The sequence below is a fragment of the Scyliorhinus torazame genome, chromosome 7 (genome assembly GCF_047496885.1).
Source record: "Scyliorhinus torazame isolate Kashiwa2021f chromosome 7, sScyTor2.1, whole genome shotgun sequence".
NCBI lineage: Eukaryota > Metazoa > Chordata > Chondrichthyes > Carcharhiniformes > Scyliorhinidae > Scyliorhinus > Scyliorhinus torazame.
The window spans coordinates 80,736,663-80,759,536 of record NC_092713.1 but is presented as its reverse complement, the minus strand read 5'-3'; positions in this window follow the sequence as shown (position 1 = coordinate 80,759,536).

Here is a 22,874-nt window from a genome sequence, read left to right as displayed (position 1 = left end):
CCCATTGCTGGGCCGCCTGGGTCCAGAGGGCACATAGGGGAACAGACTGAGGGGACACCCATATGACCTGTGGCACTTTGACCTGTGGCAGCCTTCAAGCTGCGGCAATGGTAGTCCATGACTGTCCACCCTGATCTCACGGGCCACCTTCTGGCCGCCCCCCCACTACTTACCCCAGACCTGGCACAAGCCAGCCAACCAGCAGCACAACTGTCAGCACACGATAGCAATGTTGGATACTTTTTGTACCCCCTCTCCCTCAGCAGTTTCCCGATTTTTAAAACAACTGAAACTTGCTGTCAGTAATTCCGCCTTGCGGAGGTGGAAATTCGTGTAGGCCCCGGAGAATATTGGGTCAAGCCCGCTAATAATATGCCAACAGTGTTCACTGTACGTGCAGAGTAGAATGCATTGACACAGCTGTCCAGGCACCGGAACATGGCATTCTGACGGGCGCCCACGCCAGCCACGATTTTTGCCTCACGCGTGATTCTCCGCCCAATCGCATTTCCCGACTCCAGCATCGGCCAAACTGGAAACCCAAGGAGTCTCTATCCCAATATGTCCTCCACTACTTAGCTTCGATGGTATCACTAAAATCACAAATCTCTAGCACTGCCGAAAATAGTGCAGAATCTGATTGGTTGATGTTAAAATGGAAAAATGGATGATGATTGGTTAACTGCAACCAAACAGATCCATGGCAAATGCAAAGGCATTCTTATTTAGATTCAAAATTCCCCAAGTGATTTACTGCAAATATCAACAAAGAGGTTAGCCTCTGAAGCCTTAAACAAACCCTCCAAAAATGGGAGTCAACCTATGTGATAAAATGGCCAACAGCCTGAATTTTGGGCCAAATACAGAATTGAACACTTTGAATTAAAAATTGGACATTTTAAATTAAACCGCAGTCAGAACCACAGACAGGTCTGGTGGGAATTCCAACAGCCAAGTTTGAATACACTGGACAGAGAGAGACAGTCTGGGCAAGTCTGGGCCTGCACTGTAAACAAGACATAGGAAGATAACCAGTCCAATTCAAATAGATCGATTGTTGTGCATTACCCAGATGAAGCCAAACTTTCAGGCACCTAGATCATCTTATATGGGATAAGGTTACATGCAGACAATGCACCTGAAGGTGGCCTCTGGGGTGGGTTTATGGTGTCCTGTAAAGTTGCAGTTGGTGGGGCAGCACAGTGGCTCATTGGTTAGCACTGCTGCCTCACGGCGCTGAGGACCCGAGTTCGCTCCCGCCACCTGGTCACTGTCCGTGTGGAGTTTGCACTTCATTCTCACCTTGTCTGCGTGGGTCTCACCCCAGAACCCAAAGATGTGCCTGATAGGTGGATTGGCCACGCTAAATCGTTCTTTAATTGGAAATGAATTGTGTACTCTAAATTTATTTTTAAAAATGAGTTGGATTTGGCAACTCCATTGGGTGTTGTGACCCCACCCCGAGATCGCATTGGCTGAGGGCCAGAGAAGCTTCAAGAAGGACGGAAAGAGGGGTATAAGGAATTGGCATCCAAAGACTATCATCAGTGAAGACTTTATGCAGAGACAACGGAGAAGACCCCACGGTGGACCAGAGGACAGAAGGAAGCAGCATATGAGACCCACCTTCGCAGATAAGGCCTGAGATGACCAAGACTCAGAGGATTGGACCCTCAGCTTGATCCAGTTCATTGGCGCAGGTAGTATTAAGAACCTTAAGACATAATGTTCCCTCAGTTACCGGAGTACACGCTGTTGGAGCAACTGTCCTCCTGACTACTTGTGGGAGTGCAAGACTGGGGATACATGCAGAGCAAGGCAGAGATAGTGAGGATAAAGCGTAAATGGGAGGGGAAGTTGGGAAGGGAAATAGGTTGGGGACTCTGTGTGAGGCACTGCAGCAGGTGAACTCCTCCTGCGCGAGGAAGAGCTAGAGTCAGTTCAAGGTGGTGCACAGGGTACAAATGGCTTGAGCGAGGATGAGTGGGTTCTTCCAGGGGGTGACCGATGGGTGTGAGAATCATTGAATTTACAGTACAGAAGGAGGCCACCCTGCCCATCAGGTCTGCATCGGTCCTACCTGTTCTCCTTGGAAAGTTCACCCTACTTAAGCCCACACCTCAACCATATCACCGTAACCCACCATATCCTTTTTGGACACGAAGGGCAATTTAGCATGGCCAATTCACCTAACCTGTACATCTTTGGACTGTGGGAGGAAAACGGAGCACCCGGAGGAAACCCACGCATACACGGGGAGAACGTGCAGACTCCGCACAGACAGCGACCTAAGCCGGGAATCGAACCTGGGACCCTGGAGCTGTGAAGCAACAGTGCTAACCACTGTGCAACTGTGCCACCTCAAAGAAGTGTGGTCAGGGGCCGGCGAATCATGCTCACAAGTTCTGGGGCTGCGAGAATCTGGAGTGCTTTTGGGAGGCGGTGTTTGGGACGTTATCCAGGATAGTGGGGGCTGAGGTCAGGTTGGACCTTACGGTGGCAATCTATGGGGTTTCAGAAGAATCAGTGCTGCTAGAGGGGAAGGGAGCTGATGTTGTGGTCTTTGCCTCTCTGATTGCCCGGTGAAGGATCCTGTTGAATTGGAGGTCGGAAAAGCCGCCGGGGGTGGTGGCCTGGCCGGGGGACTTGCATGACCTTCTCTGGCTCGAGAAGGTTAAGTTCGAGATGAGGGGGTCAGACGAGGGTTTTGAGGTGCGATGGAGGCCATTCATGACTTTATTTGAAGAGCTGTGTGGCCTGGAGAGCAGGGGAAGTGGGGGGTGGAGGGGGAGGGTTTAAAAGGAGAAAAAAATATATACAAACTGTTGACTATGCTTTGATGGACTGTGTATTTTGCTGATGTTGTGTGTGTCTGGAATAAAATATCCTTTAAACAAAAAGGATCTTAAGGCATATATAGTTAGGATAATTTAAGGGATAAAGAACAAAGAACAAGGAAACAACAGGCCCTTCGACCCTCCAAGCCTGAACTGATCCAGATCCTCTATCTAAAACTGTCGCCTATTTTCTAAGGATCTGTAACCCTCTGCTCCCTGCCCATTCATGTATCTGTCTAGATACCTCTTAAATGACGCTATCGTGCCCGCCTCTACCACCTCTGCCGGCAATGCGTTCCAGGCACCCACCACCCTCTGCGTAAAGAACTTTCCACGCATATCTCCCTTAAACGTTTCCCCTCTCACCTTGAATTCGTGACACCTATGTCATGATATTCAAACACACATCACAACACACACATCATGATAGACAGACCAACAGACCAATTAGCACACATAACACGACAGCCAATCACAGACAAGAGCAGACACAGTATAAGACAAGAAACACGACACCTCCTGGTCAGTCGATCTGGAGACAGGACAAGGCCAGGACCTCATTAACAAGACACTCACAAAGTCACCACGTGTTGAGTACCAAGTCAGATGTGTAAATAACTAGTTGGAATAAAACTGCGTTGTACCAATCGCAACCGTGTTGGTTCGTCTGCACCTCAGAGCACCCAACACCACATGGTACCAGTGAGTGAATCGATACTTACCGGCAAATCTGCCATCCTGAGCCATGGACACCCACAACAAACCGCAGCCGTTGCAAATCGCTGGGAACATGGGCACCAATTGGAAGCTCTTCAAGCAGCGATTCGAACTGTTCATGCGAGCCAACAAAAAACAGGGCGCCTCGGACGAAACAAAGATTGCCATGCTCCTCACTACCGCAGGTCAGCACGCCATCGATGTATACAACTCCTTGGTGTTCGCGGAAGGCGAGAACAAATCTAAATATGACACAGTCCTCCTCAAGCTCGACCAGCACTTCAACATTGACGTCAATGAAAGCTTTGAGAGGTATATCTTTCAGCAGCGCCTACAAGGTAAGGATGAGCTCTTTCATAGAACATAGAAAATACAGCACAGAACAGGCCCTTCGGCCCACGATGTTGTGCCGAACCTTTGTCCTAGATTAATCATAGATTATCATTGAATTTACAGTGCAGAAGGAGGCCACTCGGCCCTTTGAGTCTGCACCGGCTCTTGGAAAGAGCACCCCACCCAAACTCAACACCTCCACCCAACACCAAGGGCAATTTTGGACATTAAGGGCAATTTATCATTGGCCAATCAGTCAGTCCTTCCTGACGCACCTCCGCATACTCACGCAGTCCTGCGGTTACGGCACCACCTCAGAGTCCATGATCCGGGACCAGATCGTTTTTGGCGTTGCCTCCAGTGGCCTACGCCAGCAGCTTCTAAAAATTAAAGGCCTGACCTTAGCATCTGCAGTTGAAGCCTGTGTCCTGCATGAAAATGCGACCAGCCGCAATGCCTAATTTCAGGCGACCGAATCGGCACGGAGGGGGTCCCAAGCGATCGAATCGGCAAGCCAGGCCGCCCACGAGGCCGAACGCATCCAGGCAATCGAGTTTCTCCCGGCCCGCGGCCCGGACGAGGGCGGCCGTTTCGCGCGCTTTTTGAGGCCTCCCGCGTTTGTGCGCGCCAAAACCTACGGCAACACTGAGGGACGTGCTGCGCAGGCGCGCCCGACGCAAGACCGGAACTGCGCATGCGCAGTGGCGTAACGAATGCCATGACGTCATGACATGCGGCAACTGTGGAGCTGTACATTTAAAAGGGCAATGTCCTGCAAAAACCCGACAATGCCTACACTGTGGCAAGATGGGCCACTACGCTGCCTACTGTCGAGCGGCTCAACCTGTGGGTCTTCCACATCTCCGACAACCTCGCAGACACGTGCGGACCATCCAGCCTCCACATCACGGCATCCAAACCGACGACACAGATGACCAAGACGCCTTCCGGGTTGCGGTCATTGATGTGAACCGGGTCAACACCATCAATCCGGCCGATGAATGGAGTGCCACCCTAACGGTCAACCGATCGCCGATCACTTTCCGCCTGGACACTGCCGCCTCCGCCAACCTCATAGCATGGTCAGCATTCTATGCCATGAAGGTCAAACCACCAATCCAGCCATCCCGGTGCAAGATGGTCGACTACAACGGGAACGTTATCCCGGCCATGGGATCCTGCCAGCTCCAGGTGACACACAAGACACACGCGGCCACACTCTCGTTCGAGATAGTTGACTCATCGAAGGACTCCCTGCTGGGCGCACAGGCATGCAAGGCTCTCCACCTTGTGCAACAAATTCTCTCTCTCTCTCCAGACGGCACGTCTGACTTCCCGGATGCAGAGTTCAACGCACAGCTCCAATCGCTCCTCGCCCACAACCAGGAGGCATTCGAAGGCATGGGAACACTGCCATACACCTACCGAATTCGCCTCAAACCGGACGCCATCCCGGTCGTTCACGCACCTCGCAGGGTTCCTGCGCCATTTAAAGACCGCCTCAAGCTGCAGCTGCAGGATCTCCAGGACCAAGGGGTCCTATCCAGGGTCACGGAGCCCACGCCATGGGTCAGCTCCATGGTGTGTGTCAAGAAGCCCTCTGGCGAGCTCCGCATCTGTATAGACCCCAAAGACATCAATAATAACATTATGCGGGAACATTATCCCTTACCTAAACGGGAGGAGATCACCAGTGAAATGGCCCAAGCGAAGATATTCACAAAACTGGATGCTTCTAAACGATTTCGGCAGATCCAACTGGACCCGTCCAGCCGAAAGCTATGTACCTTCAACATCCCTTTCGGCAGATTCTGCTACAACCGGATGCCATTTGGCATCATCTCGGCATCCGAGGTCTTCCACAGAATCATGGAGCAGATGATGGAAGGCATCGAAGGGGTGCGCGTATATGTGGACGATGTCATCATCTGGTCCACCACACCGCAGGAGCACATACATCGTCTCCAACGCGTTTTTGCCCGCATATGGGAAAACGGCCTGCGCCTCAACCGAGCCAAGTGCGCCTTTGGCCAGACCGAACTAAAGTTCCTGGGGGACCATATCTCCCGGTCAGGAGTCCGTCCGGATGCAGACAAGGTGAGCGCCATCACAGCCATGCCGCAGCCGGCCGACAAGAAGGCTGTCCTACGCTTCCTTGGCATGGTCAACTTCCTAGGGAAATTCATTCCCAACCTTGCCTCCCACACAACGACTCTGCGCCACCTCGTCAAAAAAACTACAGCGTTCCAGTGGCAACACACACACCAGCTGGAATGGGAGGAGCTCAAACGCAAACTCACCACGGCACCAGTGTTGGCGTTCTTCGACACGTCTCGTCCCACAAAAATCTCAACTGATGCCAGCCAATCCGGCATTGGAGCAGTGCTCCTGCAGAGGGATGACGCGTCGTCATGGGCCCCGGTTGCCTATGCGTCACGGGCCATGACCCCCACAGAGCAGCGCTATTCGCAAATCGAAAAAGAATGCCTGGGCTTGCTAACCGGTTTAGACAAGTTCCACGATTACGTCTGATGGTCTTCCACGATTCACGGTCGAAACTGACCACTGCCCCCTGGTCAGCATAATAAACAAGGACCTGAACGAGATGACCCCTCGCCTCCAGCACATCCTACTTAAACTCAGGAGGTACGACTTCCAACTGGTCTACACTCCAGGGAAGGACCTCATCGTGGCGGATGCCCTATCCAGAGCAGTGAGCACGCCGCCAGATGCGGAGGGGTTCGTATGTCAGGTCGAGGCACAGGTGGCCTTGACAGCGGCAAACCTGCCGGCTGACGACTCCAGTCTGGCCCGCATCCGCTGAGAGACAGTGGCCGACCCCCTTTTACAGCGAGTGATGCGCCACATGACGGGAGGATGGCTCAAAGGGCAGTGCCCGCAGTTCTATAATGTACGAGACAACCTAGCCATCATTGATGGGATCCTTCTGAAGCTGGACCGGATTGTGATTCCGCACAGTATGCGCCAGCTGGTTCTCGATCAAATACACAAAGGCCACTTGGGGGTCGAGAAGTGCAGACGGAGGGCTCGAGGGGCGGTATACTGGCCGGGCATCAGTGACGATATTGCCAACATGGTGATCAACTGTACAACCTGCCAAAGGTTTCAGCCGGCGCAACCTCCTGAGATACTTCTGCCCCATGAGCTGGTGACGTCCCCCTGGGCGAAGGTGGGTGTCGACCTATTTCACGCGCTTGGCATGGACTATGTTATCATAGTGGACTACTTCTCCAATTACCCAGAAGTCATACGCCTGCACGATCTGACGTCGTCTGCTGTCATCAGGGCCTGCAAAGACACCTTTGCTCGCCACGGCATTCCGATGACTGTCAGGTCGGACAATGGGCCCTGTTTTGCCAGCCATGAATGGTCATCCTTTGCTGCTTCGTATGGCTTCACACACGTGACGTCCAGCCCTCTGCATCCCCAGTCCAATGGAAAGGCGGAGAAGGGCATTCACATTGCCAAGCAGCTCCTCTGCAAGGCTGCTGCTGCCGGATCGGACTTCTACCTCGCCCTGCTGGCCTATCGCTCGGCCCCACTAGCCACGGGTCTCTCGCCAACACAGCTGCTGATGGGTCCCGCCCCCAGAACCACTGTGCCTTCCATCCTGGCACCAACAATAGACCATGCTCCGGTACTGCATAGGATGCAACTGCAGCACGATCGCCAGAAGAGATCGTACGACACAAGGGCAACTGATCTTCCCTCCCTGGCCCCTGGAGACAACGTCTGCATTCACCTACCAGATGGTGGCTGGTCAGCACCTGCCGAAGTTCTCCGACGCGTGGCTCCCCGCTCGTTCCTGGTACGCATGCCGGATGGATCCGTGCGTAGGCGCAATCGCCGAGCCCTTCGCCTACTTCCACGCTCGCAACGGAACCATACACAGACGCTGTGTCCTCCACTGGTTCCCGATAGCAACTTCGTGGAGCTGCCATATACCATGCCCCTTCTGTCGCGGCCCATGGCCAGGCTCGCACCTCAGCCGGTGGTTCTCGACCCACCCTTGAGGCGGTCAACCCGAATTCGTCACCCACCTACTAGACTGGACTTATGAGACTGTTCACACGTCAAATTTTAGCAACTATTGTATTGTAGCATGTCACTGTTTTATCGTTCCAGGCCTCGTTTGATCGGTCCAAATTTCAACGTTCTTCTTCTTTTGTTATGGTACAACCTCGTTAGCATGTCACACCTGACATCGCCCCTTGTATATAGTTACGCCACATGTACATGCTGTAAATATCACGCACACACACCTTTAGCTGCACTCAGGACACATTTATATTTATAACCACGTAGGCACATAATCTTGTAAAAAAAGGGGGGATGTCATGATATTCAAACACACATCACAACACACACATCATGATAGACAGACCAACAGACCAATTAGCACACATAACACGACAGCCAATCACAGACAAGAGCAGACACAGTATAAGACAAGAAATACGACACCTCCTGGTCAGTCGATCTGGAGACAGGACAAGGCCAGGACCTCATTAACAAGACACTCACATAGTCACCACGTGCTGAGTACCAAGTCAGATGTGTAAATAACTAGTTGGAATAAAACTGCGTTATACCAATCGCAACCGTGTTGGTTCGTCTGCACCTCAGAGCACCCAACACCACACCCTAGTAATTGAGTCTCCCACTCTGGGAAAAAGCTTCTTGCTATCCACCCTGTCTATACCTCTCATGATTTTGTAGACCTCAATGAGGTCCCCCCTCAACCTCCGTCTTTCTAATGAAAATAATCCTAATCTACTCAACCTCTCTTCATAGCTAGCACCCACCATACCAGGCAACATCCTGGTGAACCTCCTCTGCACCTTCTCCAAAGCATCCACATATTTTTGGTAATATGGCGACCAGAACTGTACGCAGTATTCCAAATGTGGCCGAACCAAAGTCCTATACAACTGTAACATTACTTGCCAACTCTTGATACTCAATACCCCTTCCGATGAAGGAAAGGATGCCGTATGCCTTCTTGACCACTCTATCGACCTGCGCAGCCACCTTCAGGGTACAATGGACCTGAACACCCAGATCTCTCTGTACATCAATTTTTCCCAGGGCTTTTTCACTTACCGTATAGTTCGCTCTTGAATTGGATCTTCCAAAATGCATCACTTCGCATTTGCCCGGATTGAACTCCATCTGCCATTTCTCCGCCCAACTCTCCAATCTATCTATATTCTGCTGTATTCTCTGACAGTCCCCATATTCTGCTGTATTCTCTGACAGTCCCCTTCACTATCTGCTACTCCACCAATCTTAGTGTCACTTTTATTGTGTTTTAAAATAAACTTGGGTTGAGTTGTGAACCTGTGTTTATCCTTTGTTCCTCTCGCAAATAAGAGCATCTGGTAAAATGTTTGAATAATAAACTTGTCAAAGTGTCCGAATTTTACAGATAATGCTGCGTGTAAAAGTGAACCACAGATGTGCATGGTTGCCATTTTGAAATGTCATAAGCATCTGATGCAAAAAGTCAGCTTGTCTTAAACTCCCATGGATCTTATCAACATAGCTCATAGCTTCTACGTGATCCCTTGTCCCCAGTTATAAGGCAGTGGTAAGTAAATTATGCTTTGCGGAATTAAAAATTAATGCTGTCTAGTAATGCAAGCAAGGTATGCTGTGTCCAAAAAGGAGGGGTCAACCTAAAGGCCGGTAAATACAAAAAACATTCTGGGCTGGAAAAGTGGGGTAATCTTGTATGCTGGGCCAATTTATATAGTAAAAATCCCAATATTGAGCTTGTGAATAAATACATTGGATCGTTACACACACATTGCATCTTCGACAAAGCATACAAATTATTTATAGCCTCATACTCGTTTGTTTTTTTATAAATTTAGAGTGCCCAATTCATTTTGTCTAATTAAGGGGCAATTTAGTGTGGCCAATCCACCTACCTTACACGTCTTTTTGGTTGCGTGGACGAAACCCGCGAAACCCGGGAGAATGTGCAAACTCCACACGGCCAGTGACCCAGAGACGGGATTGAACCTGGAACCTGGGCGCCATATAGCCCCATTCTCAAGACCCCTTGGAAGAATGTGATTAACAAGCTCCCATTTTTTTCGCCAATACATCGGGTTGGGGGCAGGGGTCAAGTGAAATGCCGATTTGGGGGAACCACAGATTTGAGCCAGGGAAGTGGACGGAAATTTTCGGAAATGGGACACTAAAAGATTTGTTTCTTGGGGAGTCGCTTTGCAGGATTGAAGGAGCTGGGAGGAAAGTATGGGTTGGAGCAGGGGGAAATGTTTAGATACATGCAGGTTCGAGATTTTGCCAGGAAGGAGATACAGAGCTTCCCAGTGGAGCCGGCCACATTGCTGGAGGAGGTGCTGACGACAGGGGGTAGTATCGACCGTTTACGGGGTTATTTTGGAAGAGGAGAAGGCACCACTGGAAGGGATCAAAGCAAAGTGGGAGGAAGAGTTGGGAGACGTTACGAAGGAGGGGTTCTGATGTGAGGTGCTCCGGAGAGTGAATGCCTCCACCTCGTGCGCGAGGTTGGGGCTGATACAGCTGAAGGTGGGATATAGAGCACACCTCACAAGGGCGAGGATGAGCCGGCTCTTTGAGGGGATAGAAGATGTGTGTGAACATTGCGGAAGGGGCCCCCCGAATCACGTTCATATGTTTTGGTCCTGTCCAAAGCTGGAGGATTACTGGAAGGAGGTTTTTAGGGTAATCTCTAAAGTGGTGCACGTGAAACTGGACAAGGGCCCTGGGGAGGCCATATTTGGGGTGTCGGACCAGCTAGGGTTGGAAACGGGTGTTGAGGCTGATGTTGTAGCCTTCGCCTTGCTGATCGCCCGAAGGTGGATCCTGTTGGGATGGAGAGCAACCTCTCCACCCTGTGCCCTGGCGTGGCGGGGGGACCTGCTGGAATTCTTAACGCTTGAATTCTTGACTCTTGAGAAGGTTAAGTTTGAACTGAGGGAAAAGATGGAGGGGTTGTACAATTCATGAGTGTTATTCTTTATGCACTTTCAAGAATTGGATAGCATCGAACATTAGGGGGGGGTGGTTTGGGAGGGTTGGGGGGAGGGGGACTCTATGTGTTAAAGGTGACTCTGGGTAATTCCTGATTCCTTTTTGTTATTTGTTTATGTTAACATGTGGGCTGTTGTTTGGGGGTTGGTGGGAGGATGGGATTGTTGTTCTTGTTATGGGGATTGACATTATATTCGTTACAGCTTATTGTTTATTGTTGGTAGGTGTAAATTTGGGAGAAAATGTGAAAAACGAGGAGAATAAAAATATTAAAAAAAAACAAGCTCCCATCTTAATGGCCAACGTAGATCATGCACAAATTGCAACAGGAGATCAGGACCAGAGGAGACTGAAGCCATCTGCACAATCCCTCCCCTGTGAGCAATGAGACAGTCATGATTCTGGCATGTTGCTAAATTCTTGATTTCTCGAGGAATTAAGGGCTATGGAGAGAGAACGGGTAAATGGAGTTGAAATCAGCCATGATTGAATGGTGGAGTGGACCCGATGGGCCGAATGGCCTTACTTCCGTTCCTATGTCTTATGGCCTTACGTGGCAACACAGAGAAGGCAACAAGCGAGGTTTCTTCGTACCTTCTCCTCTTTTTCCTACATGTTTCCCTACCTATGCTTTGTGATAAGCCATTTTCCTGCACCCACCCATATCTCTCTGTTCTCTTTTCACATAGAAAGTGAACGCTTGTGCCTTTCTTTCATTTTAGGTACTGAACATGCCACTTCAGGAAGAGGACGTTAGCTATCCTGAAGATGTAACATCACTTGACCTGATCCTGGCGAGGAGCAGGCAGAGATTTGCAACGCATGTACTTTAGAGAGTAAGTTAAGTGAATTGCTTGCCACACGTGTGCAAGAGCTAGGGCAGGAGTTAAGATGCTACAGATGCCATCTCACTGGAAGGCAGGATCACTTAATAGTTCTGAGGCAGAGGACTCGATCGAAGAACTCAGTAGGCTCTGTAGGCCGCAGGCTCTGATGAATGGTCATTGACCTGCAATCTTAAATCAGTTTCTTCCTCTACAAGTACTGTCAAAGTTGCTGAGTATTTCCAGCATTTTCTGTGTTTATTTCAGATTTCCAGCCTCTCAGTATTTTGTTTTCGTACAGAAGATGGCTGACAGGCATGCACCAGGAAATGCAGGGATTACTGGCCAGCCTTATTGTACAACTTGTGTACAGTTGCTGGGAGCATGGAAGGGCCCAGATCCTACTTGTGTCAGAGCTTCACTCAAACCATGAAGCCATTCTGTCCAATATGAAGTAAATAAAATATGGTGTGTCGACCATGGTGGAGCATCTGCTGACATTTTCTCCATTTTCTCATCAAGACATCACTTTTACGGTAACAACACTCTGGTATACACTCAGATTCTTCTTCCGTATATGCTTTCTGATACTTCCGTTTTATTTCTACATCTTTCTGTTGTAACTCCGCCAATTTTTCTGAACTAAAAATATCCACCTCATCCTCCACCTGCTCTTGTTCTTTTCCAACCATCTGATCAAAAATCGTTTCTGATAATTGCACTTCAACTTCATCTTCACTCTTTGATTTCTCCTCTTGTCTTAACCTGTGACTTTACGACTTTGTTACTACACAATCCAGAAAAATTCCAGGATATTCATCCTTCAACACTTCAGTTGTCTGATTTTCCACTGGCTTATCAACCACAGGAGGCACCACTCCCACCTGCGATCCAGCTGTATCATTACCCAAGGTAAACTATATTCCTGGACAAGATAGTTTCTCTATTACTCCTACTACCACTTCACCACTCGTCATTGGACTTTCCAACCTTACCTGATATAATTCAATGCTACTCCTCTCACCCTGAATTCCAGATATTACCACCTTTTCTGGCAACATTCTTCCCAAATATACATAACTCCTCATCTCTTACCATTAAAGATTGACTAGCTCCCGTATCTCTGAAAATTGTGACTTCTTTACCTGCTCCTCCTGATACACATGAGTAAACTTTACCCACACAAGTAAATTCTTCAAAAAGATCTGGCACCTTCTTATCAATCACCTCTTGATCAGGCTGTCCAATCTTTTGCACCTCCTTCGCTTCACTTGGGCTTTCCTTTATCACTTTAACAAACCCCACTGTCTTACCATATCAGCTTTCCCAGTGCTTTTCTTCAACCATGAACACTGTGCCTTTACATGGCCTAGTTTATTACAATGGAAACATTTGAAACTTTTCATGTTTTTTCCGCCCTTCTGGATTTATTTTTTAATCTGAGGTACATTCTCCTTATTATCTCCCATCAGATCACCTATATTTTTCCCACTTGAGTATTTCTCAAGTCCCCAGTTTCTATCCCTCACAGGCTGAAACTGATGTTGGAAACCAAACTTTGATTTATGAACTAATTCATAATCATCTGCCTTTTCTGCTGCTAACCTCACAGTTTTAACCCTCTGCTCTTCCACATGAGTTCTCACTACATCAGGAATTGAACTTTTAAACTCCTCCAAAAGTAGGGCTTCTGAGGGCTTCATACGTTTGGTCTATTTTCAAAGCCCTTATCCACCGATCAAAATTACTCTGTTTGATCCTTTCAAACTCCACGGGCGGGATTCTCCAAAATGGAGGCAGAGTTTCTCGCCGTCGTGAACGCCGTTGAGGTTCACAATGGCGCAAAACGGCCCCTATCCCGACCGAATCAGGGCCCGATAATGGGCTAGGAGCGGCGCCGCGTCATTTACACGTGCCAGGCCTTGGCGCCACGCAAAGGCGGCACCGCAGACATGACGCGGCCGGCGCCGCATAACTGGCATCACCCGCGCATGCGTGGTTGCCGTCCTCGCAGAGTCCACCCCGCAAGGAGATGTCAGACGGATCTTGTGGGGCTGCGGAAGAAAGCAGGTCCTCCTTCAGAGAGTCCGGCCCGATGATCGGTGGCCACCGATCACGGGCCAGACCCCATTTGAGGTTCCCCCCCCGGTGCAGGATCCCCCCTCCCCCCCCGCAGGCCGCCCCCCCAGCGTTCCTGCGCTGTTCCCGCCGGCAGCGACCAGGTGTGGACGGCGCCGGGGGGGGGGGAACTCGCCGTTTTGGGCTGGCCGCTCGGCTCATCCAGGCCTGAGAATAGCAGGGGTACCGGAGAATCACTATTTTGGGAGCCTCGGGCGATTCTCCCGCCTGCGCCGCGCGGATCTCGACGGGGCCGTTCACGCCGCTTGGGAGAATCGCGGGAGGGCGTCGGACCGGTGTCGCGGGAAAATTTGGAGACCCAGGTGATTCTCCCAACCAGAACGGGAGCGGAGAATCGCGCCCCACGTTTGACCAAATTCTTTCCTTAAATGTCTAAACCTTTGTCTGTAAGTTTCAGGCACTAGTTCATATGCACCTAAGATGGATTTTCTCACCTCCTGATATGTCTCAGATACCTCCTCCGGTAGTGATGCAAGCACTTCACTAGTACTACCTACCAGCTTTGTTTGAATCAGTAATGCCCACATGTCCTGTGGCCATTTCATTTGTTTAGCCACCTTCTTAAATGAACTGAAAAAGGCTTTTACCTCCTTCTTGTCATACCTTGGCAATGCTTGGACATATTTAAATAGATCCCCACCAAGCCTTCGACTATGATGCTTGTTCTCACTATCCTCATCACTATCATTCAACTGTACGTTTCCCTTTGCGACTGCCAATTTTAACTGACTGTCATGTTTCATGGCCATTTTCTGAAGTTCAAACTCTCTCTCTTTATCTTTTTCCCTGATCTGTATCTCCCTTTCCCTTTGCGACTGCCAATTTTAACTGACTGTCATGTTTCATGGCCATTTTCTGAAGTTCAAACTCTCTCTCTTTATCTTTTTCCCTGATCTGTATCTCCCTTTCTCTTTCTTTTTCCTCTCTATCTCTTTTGTATTCAAGCTGCTTTAATTCTTTCTCATGTTCCATTTGTTTAATTTGCAACTGAATTATTGCCATTTCATGAGTCAAACTGTATCTCAGGCAACTTTAAATGCTTAGCCACCGCCATAATTACCTCATCTTTTTGTATTTAGTCAGGTAATGTTAACTGCAATATTTTTGCCAAATCTAACAGTCTGCTTTTAGTCTCTGACCATAAGGTACTGTGTGTGATCGTATCCACTCCCAAAAACTTCAGAGTCTCTGAAAGAGCCATTGTCCACAACACACTCCCTACATAAACTGGAACACCACACCTGAAAAGCAACCACACAATATGCTTACCCCTCACTGTCTTTAAGTTCACTAAGCCAATCCAATAGATAGACCTTTATCCCGGACGAGCCCCCAGTTTGTTATGGGGGCTTAGAGGACCCCAAAGTGTATCATGGAGTTCACCTGACCCACAACTTTTAATAGATTGTGGTACTCTACAGGTGTGGTACAGCAGAAATGGAAAAGTATTTTTGAAAACAAAACAATGTTTATTCTATAAACTCAAAGTTAACCTTTTTGAAACAAACAATGAACATCTCAGCAACCATTAATTCAAATACAAGCCCTAAAGAATACAACACTAAGTAATACGTAAGCTGTCCTTTTAACAGCCAGAAGACTTAAAACACCTTTTACCAGAAGCACATTAGGTTTACATTCACTACTGAGAACATTTATAATTCTGAATTCACCAAATGATCAAGAGGTAGTCTTTTGATGGCAGAAAGAACAGCAGTACACCTGCTTGGTCTGGCTTCAGCTCCAATACTGAAAACGAAACTAAAACTCACCCTGCAGCAAACAGCCTAAAATGAAAGTAAAAAGCTGACAGACAGCCCAGCTCCACCCACTCTCTGACATCACTGCAGTAATAAACACCCATTTCTTAAAGGTACTCTCACATGACACTAGAGAACTTAGGGAAACTCTATAATATAGTGGTGTATGGAAAACAGGGACATTTCTTTGATATTACCTGTTGCAGCTTGCAAGGAGCCCATATTATGAAAGGTAAAGGCTACCATGATATTGATCGCCACAAGTAGTCCAGTCCAGCCTTTGTTTCTGCTTTTAGCTGTGGTTGTAGCGGGTGACATAGCGCAGTGATTACACACTTGGTAAAGCACAGAAGCCACATTCATTGCACCTGTGACATTCTGGTTTGTAAAGTGCGCCATAAAGTCCCACTATGGGTATGGTCTCTTGTGTTGTACTCTTCGCTCCTTCCCTCTTCCCTCTCTTGTCTTCCTTAATGGTCCCATTCCTCCATCCCGAAGGGCAGCCCTACCAGGCTACCATACATAAAACTCTTCACAAGTGCCATGCCCAGGGGAGGTATGTCCTGTTCATAATTTTAAAACATGAACTGTGATCAATTTGGAATCACCCAAAACTAGCTTGCTTTTAAAAAAAATAGACATTGAAAAGTGGCTAAGATGACTGCTAATGGTCAGAACAATGTTGTAATCTCTGCCTAATGTCTCTGGAAAGTTCCTGATTGAATAACCATAGGTTGTAACTTTCCTTAATGGACATACCAAGATGAAATCCATCACACCTGCTCTTGTTTGGGTTATTAGAAACTCGATAGACCACTGAACCCACCAACTCTAAGCTCGATATTTAACAAAAGAGAGCTACAGAGACAAGTTAATCATAAGTAGGTGTGAATGGCCACCATCTAATCCCCTTTGCGTAGCAATGGTTTTTAACTTCCAAACCGTTCTGAATGGACAATAACAGTTGATCATGTGATAAAAAATGACTTCAGAACACAACTTGTTTTATCCCAAGAACCAGAGAGAAACTGGTCAGTATACACAGGATATCAGTTGTAGGACATTAGCAACAAAAAAAGGCAGTAGTCCCACACCTTTTTCAACCTGGAGTGTGCTACAACTTAAAAGGTCTCCCAGCCTGGTACCTCTTACAAGTTCGCCAGTACAAAAGCCTGGCCACGTGGTAAGAAAACCATGGGCAGGATTCTCCCTTCTGGGGACTAAGTCCCCACGCCGGCAGGAAAACCATCGCCAACCACTCCGGCATCAACATAAAAAAAGTGAGGATTTCTCCAAATTTTCGGGGGCTAGGTTGACACCGGAGGGGTTGGCACGCCGCTCCAGCTGGCGGCAAAGGGCCGGCGCGAGTTTGCACATGCGCAGAACGGCCGGCGTGATCTCGCGTATGCGCGGACCGGCCGGCGTATTTTCGCACATGCGCGGGGGTTTTCTTCTCTGTGCCGGCAATATGGTGGAGCCCTACAGGGTCCCGGAGCGAAGGAAATAAGGCCTCAGCGGAAACTGCCCACCTGCAGGATTGGTAGGCCCCGATCGTGGGCCAGACCACCGTGCCCCCCCCCCTCCCCCCAGGTCAGATCCCCCCCCCCCAGGGCTGCCAGGTCCCGCCGTGCGTGAGGTGAGTAATACACGCCGGCTGGACTGACCAAAACTGGACGGCCACTGGGCCCCAAAAACGGCGCCAGAGAATAGGGCAGCAGGTGTCGGGGCGGCGAATCTAACTAGACTAACCCATCAGGAGTGAAAATGTGTTCTTCGATGGTCACGCACAAACCGTTTTTTCATAAGATGAGCAAATTGAAAACAATTATCTAGACCTGGATTCTCCATTGTGAGTCCGCCCCTGTACCGCTGCTAGTGAGGACGGAGAATTTGACACTCAGCCAAATTGCCCATTCACTGCAGCAGGACAGAAGAATCCCGTTGCCGTGAACGGATGGAGAATCCCGCCCCTATTCTTTTGTTCACGACTTGAAAAGTGCTCTATCCTCTCTAAATTTATTGTGTGTTTGAGTGTGTGTGTGTTTGTGATTGACAAAGTATTATAGTCTTTCTGGGTGAATAAATAATCTTCTTTATTTTGTAACCAGCTTGCTGCAGGGGTTGAGAAACATACAGAACTTCTTTTCCAAAAACGTACTGATTGCAAACAGTACGAGAAGGAGAACAGGGGTTTCAGTCCTCTCCCACTCCTGGCTGTAACACTAGGCAGATGGAAGTAGGACAGCAGCTGCAAAACGTTATTAGCTGAAGTCAGAATTCCATTGTTGAATGAAGAAACTAACCGATTAAAATGCCCAGAAGTTAGCCAAGAGTCAAAGAACACAATTCAGCAAATAACCGGTACAGCATTAATGAATCTTTTAAATAACGTGCATGTAGCGATCTTGACGCCTGTTAGCAGCATGATTTGCTAAGAGAGTTTATCACATAGTGAGGCAATCAAAAAACATAGAATTTTTCTCTGAATATTATAGTGTACATTTGATATGATTCTGACACACATTCTATATACTCAAGGAGGATTGTGATTCCAAATGGTGTGTGGGCTTAGCTATCCATCTTACACCAATAAAATGGGCATTAAACAATCTAATTTCTAAAGCAAAGGCATTTGAAAAGGTATCCTGTATGGTCCTTTCATACTGGGAGGGTAATAAATGGTGTGGAGGTAGCTTTCTTGTAAAATTAATCTTCCGTAAACTTGTAAATGTACCAAAAGATATGGCAAACACATTTAGCACATGCCAAATTTCTCTCAAAATGAAATAAATCCAAAACATAGACATTTTTGAAGTTTAGAGGGGAAACTATTCTGATCAATTGTCTCTTCAATTTGGTGAAATTTGCACTTTTTACAGCTGCAAGGGTAATAGTATCAAATTGCATTATGTCTGCAATTCACTGGGTAACTCAGTACAGTAGGCCATTAGGCACAAAGCCAGACAACCAGAGCTCAAACGTTCACCTTATCTAGAATCTGAACAGCTGTCAAAGAACAAAGAACAATACAGCACAGGAACAGGCCCTTCAACCCTTCCAGCCTACGCTGACTATGGTACCTGCCTAAACTAAGACCGTCTGCACTGACAGAGTTCGTATCCTTCCATTCCCACCCTATTCACATATTTGTCCAGATGTCCCCTAAATACCACTATCATACCTGCTCCCACCACCTCCCCAGGCAGCGCGTTCCATATATTTACCACCCTCAGTGTAAAAAACTTGCCTCGTACATCTATTCTAAACTTTTCCCCGTGCACTGTAAACCTATGTCCCCCAGTACTTGACTCTCCTACCCTAGGAAAGAGCATCTGACTATCCACTCTGCCCATGCCATTCATAATCTTGTAGACTCATTGAGTGAGTTCAATCCATTTCTAGCCAAGTAATGAACCTTTCCATCTGAGATGAGAAAGAAAATCATTTCTATGATTAATAACTGGAGTTATTAATAAGAATCTTATATGCATATGGCCCTTAACGCTGCAGTCAGATTCTCCAGTCAGACTCCTGCCTACCATTCAAATGCCCGAACCCAATTTCACAAACGTACCAATGCTGCCAACCTCCACCCACCCCTAGCAAATGGATCCAACAAACCCATGGTCTTTCCACTTATGATGGGAAGGATGTTAGATTTCCACTGTATTGCAGTTTGGAGTACTGTGTTCTGTTTTGGACAGCGCACCTCAGAAAAGATATATTGACCTGAAATAAAATGCAGCACAGACACAGCCGAATGATACCAGGACTTCGATGCAAAAATAGAAAATGTTGGACAATCTCAGCAGGTCTGACAGCACCTGTAGAGACAGAACAAAGCTAACATTTAGAGTCTAAGAGAGTCATCCAGACTTGAAACGTTAGCTCTGTTCTCCATCCACAGATACTGTCATATCTGCTGTGATTGCCCAGCATTTTCTGTTTTTGTTTCAGATATCAGTGTCAGGGTCCATCCCGATGATTCCCTTATTTCCCCTTTCTTTGCTTTTTTTTTCTGTTAACATTTTGATCCATGGATGCTAAATGGACATGTATCTTAAAGCCAAGCAGTAGAGAGAATGAATTCAAGAAATTGCAACGTAGAATATGGTACTAGCTTCGGACAGCAAAACTCAGACTTTTTGGCACGCGAGAGATGGGGTGGCACTTGGTTCGAATGGTTGGCTGGTGGCCAAGCAATTGGTCAAAATGCAATATTTTGCCTGGTAAAAGGTGGTGATTGGGTCCCACTTGAGTGGGATGAGTTCCAGAGATTCAAGAAAAGCAGAGTTGAGACCTGGACACTGAGAGACAAGGATCTGCTCTCTCTCTCTCCCTTGTATTTTCTCTGGAAAGGTTGGATCGCTGCTTTATTTATAAAACTGCAGAGACCTGAGTGAATCTGCAGTGAAAACCATTATGGCCTGGAAAACAGAGACCTCGACCTGAAAGCCTAGTTTGAAGGAAAGTGTGCTTGAAAACAACCATCTGAAACAAAGACTCTTATCTTTAACTTTTAATTATTTCTTTACCCACCTCCTCTCTGTGTTTGCCTGCTGTGTGTGTGTGTGTGTGTACAGAGGGTGTGATGGATTTAAGTTGTGGGATTAGGAATTGGATAATAGTTAACCTGGTGTATTTTCTGCATATTTCTTTATAGTTCTTGTTATAAATAAAAATTAATTGTGTTTAAATTTACAAACCTGGTGACTGTAATTATGGGGCAGCGAAGGGCCAATGACTTCAGGTATTTTTCTAAGAATTATGGGTTAATTCAATTGTGTGTGACTCCTGGTCAAGGGGGGACTGAAATTGACTGTGCCCTAGCCCAGTGTCCGCGATAATTTTCTTTTACCCAAGGCTTAGATGCTTGGAAAATGAGGGCAATAGAACATTGAGGGAGGATTTAATTGAGGTATTTTAAGGATTTGAGGCAGAGCAGAGAAACTATTTTCTCTGGCAGGGGAATTAAGAAGAAGGTGATATAGACAGTGGGTCACTGGGATTTCAAACTTTGTCTGTTTTAAACATGATGTTACTGGTCCCTAAGTGGATTGTAACACTTTTATGAAGAAAAAAATAGATTGTGTTAGGTAAGGTATCAAGGAATAAGGTAGATAAATGAGTTGAGATACAAATCAGCCATGGTAATGTGGCTTGGGGCATAAATATTGGCAGTGGAATTCCCTATTTTTCTTCAAAAAAACCTTGGGACCTTTATGTCCACCTGAACAGGTAGATTGAACCTTGTTTTAATGTTGCATTCAAAAGGCAGCACTTTGAGAAAATGTGTGAAATTGGCCTTGGACACAAGCCCAAATATTTTGCAGGTTAACAGAGGGGTATGTCAACAGAAGGAGTGATGAGAACAGGGGTGGCCAAGAAACTATGAGTAGTTACAATGTTCATAATTATTTTCTGTGGGGAGATAGGAAATATTTTGGTTAGTCTATTGGTTTGCTTCAGTGATGCATTTGTCGAGCAGTTTTTAAGGGGAAACCAGGTGGAATCACATACAAGATCCAGAGGGAAAAATTGGATAAGGCTCATTTTCAGACATGATTATAATGCCCAGTACCCTGCGCCCAATCACATTGAGACAGGCAGCATGCACATCTTATATTGCCTGCTCACCTCAATGGCTTCAGTATGCAACCCAGCACAGGGCGTGCTGCTGACTAGCAGTACTGTCAACAAGGGGCGCAGCAGCATGCATAGCGAGTATGACCCACAACTAGTGTGGACCTTTTAAAGGCCGTCTGCCCCTCTTAAAAGGGAGCCGCACTCATGCTACAGGAGCTATTGTCACTGAAAGGCTTGGCTGGAAGAAAAAACACAGTAAATAGATTAATAGGGCCAGAAAGGGGTTCCCAGATTTGCTGGAGACATTAGGGATGGAGATGGAGATGACGAAAGGTGCCAAATTCCTATAGGGAGCCAGAAGACCCTCATGGCACATCCTGAGAAGGGAATCGGAGCAGTTGGTCATGGAGATTAAATCCTGGAGTCGTGCCTGAGGACCTGCCTGCGATACTGGAAAATGCTCAGTGTTTCACATCGGTTTCAAGGGCAGTGACTATATCTTTACAGGAAAACTCCTACCCACCTCTTCATCAAACACTTCCACTGTTCAATGCATCCCATCCCCATCGCTCTCTCATCAGTAAACAGAACACATTCCTTATATTCAAAATGCCCTAACCCAACGTCACGCACATACCAATGCTGTCAGCCTCACATCCACAACTTCCACATTAATGCAGCTATTCAGCTATGGCAGATACACCACCCAAGCACATTGCAACACACTCACTGACAGTCTTCCCTCTCTTATAAGAGAATGTGGTCAATAACCATAGGGGGAAGAGCAGAACTAGTGGGGGACAAGCACACCTGCATTGACTGAGCCCTCTGGAGGAGACAGTGTTCTGCTCAGTGTTCTGAGCTTTGACAAAGGGTCATCTGGACTCAAAATGTTAGCTCTTTTCTCTCCCTACAGGTGCTGCCAGATCTGCTGAGATTTTTCAACATTTTCTCTTTGGTTTCAGATTCCAGCATCCACAGTAATTTGCTTTTATCCAGTGTTCTGCACCATGTAGCTACCTGTTACTGAGACCATTGCATCGGGTTCATTACGCACCTGTCTAGTACCCTTTCTCAAATCTCACCCAATAATCATTCTGCTCTCTGGGATGAATAGCAAGCTTCAGATGATGTGACCATGGGCCTCATACTTTTCACTCTAATTCCCTCACCTCACCCCAAAGCTTCCCTGCTGCACTACTGCTTTTGGATCCTCAAGAACTGTTGTCTGGGCAGGTAGTGAATCCTTATCATGAAGGGAAAGAGTTACACCAATTGATTGAAAGTTATAAGATCCGGAGAGGACTTAACAGGGTATATGTGGAGAGGATGCTTCCTCTAGTCTGATTATCGAGAACAAGAGGTCAAAGTTTAAAAACAAGGGGTTACTAGTCCATTCACAATACCACAGCTCCATTGCCTCCCCTAAATTTAGCTAGTGGAGCCCCACAGCGATGGGTTACCGGGTAGCGATGGGTGCAAACAATGGTAAAACCCATTGACAATGGTGGGATTGGAAGATCCTAGTTAAGGGAAACAGGCATTCATCGATGGGTGCTCTAATTGGAGAAATTTTGACAGAGATATTGCGTATCACAAAGTTTCTACAGCTCATATTAAAGCTTTGTGAG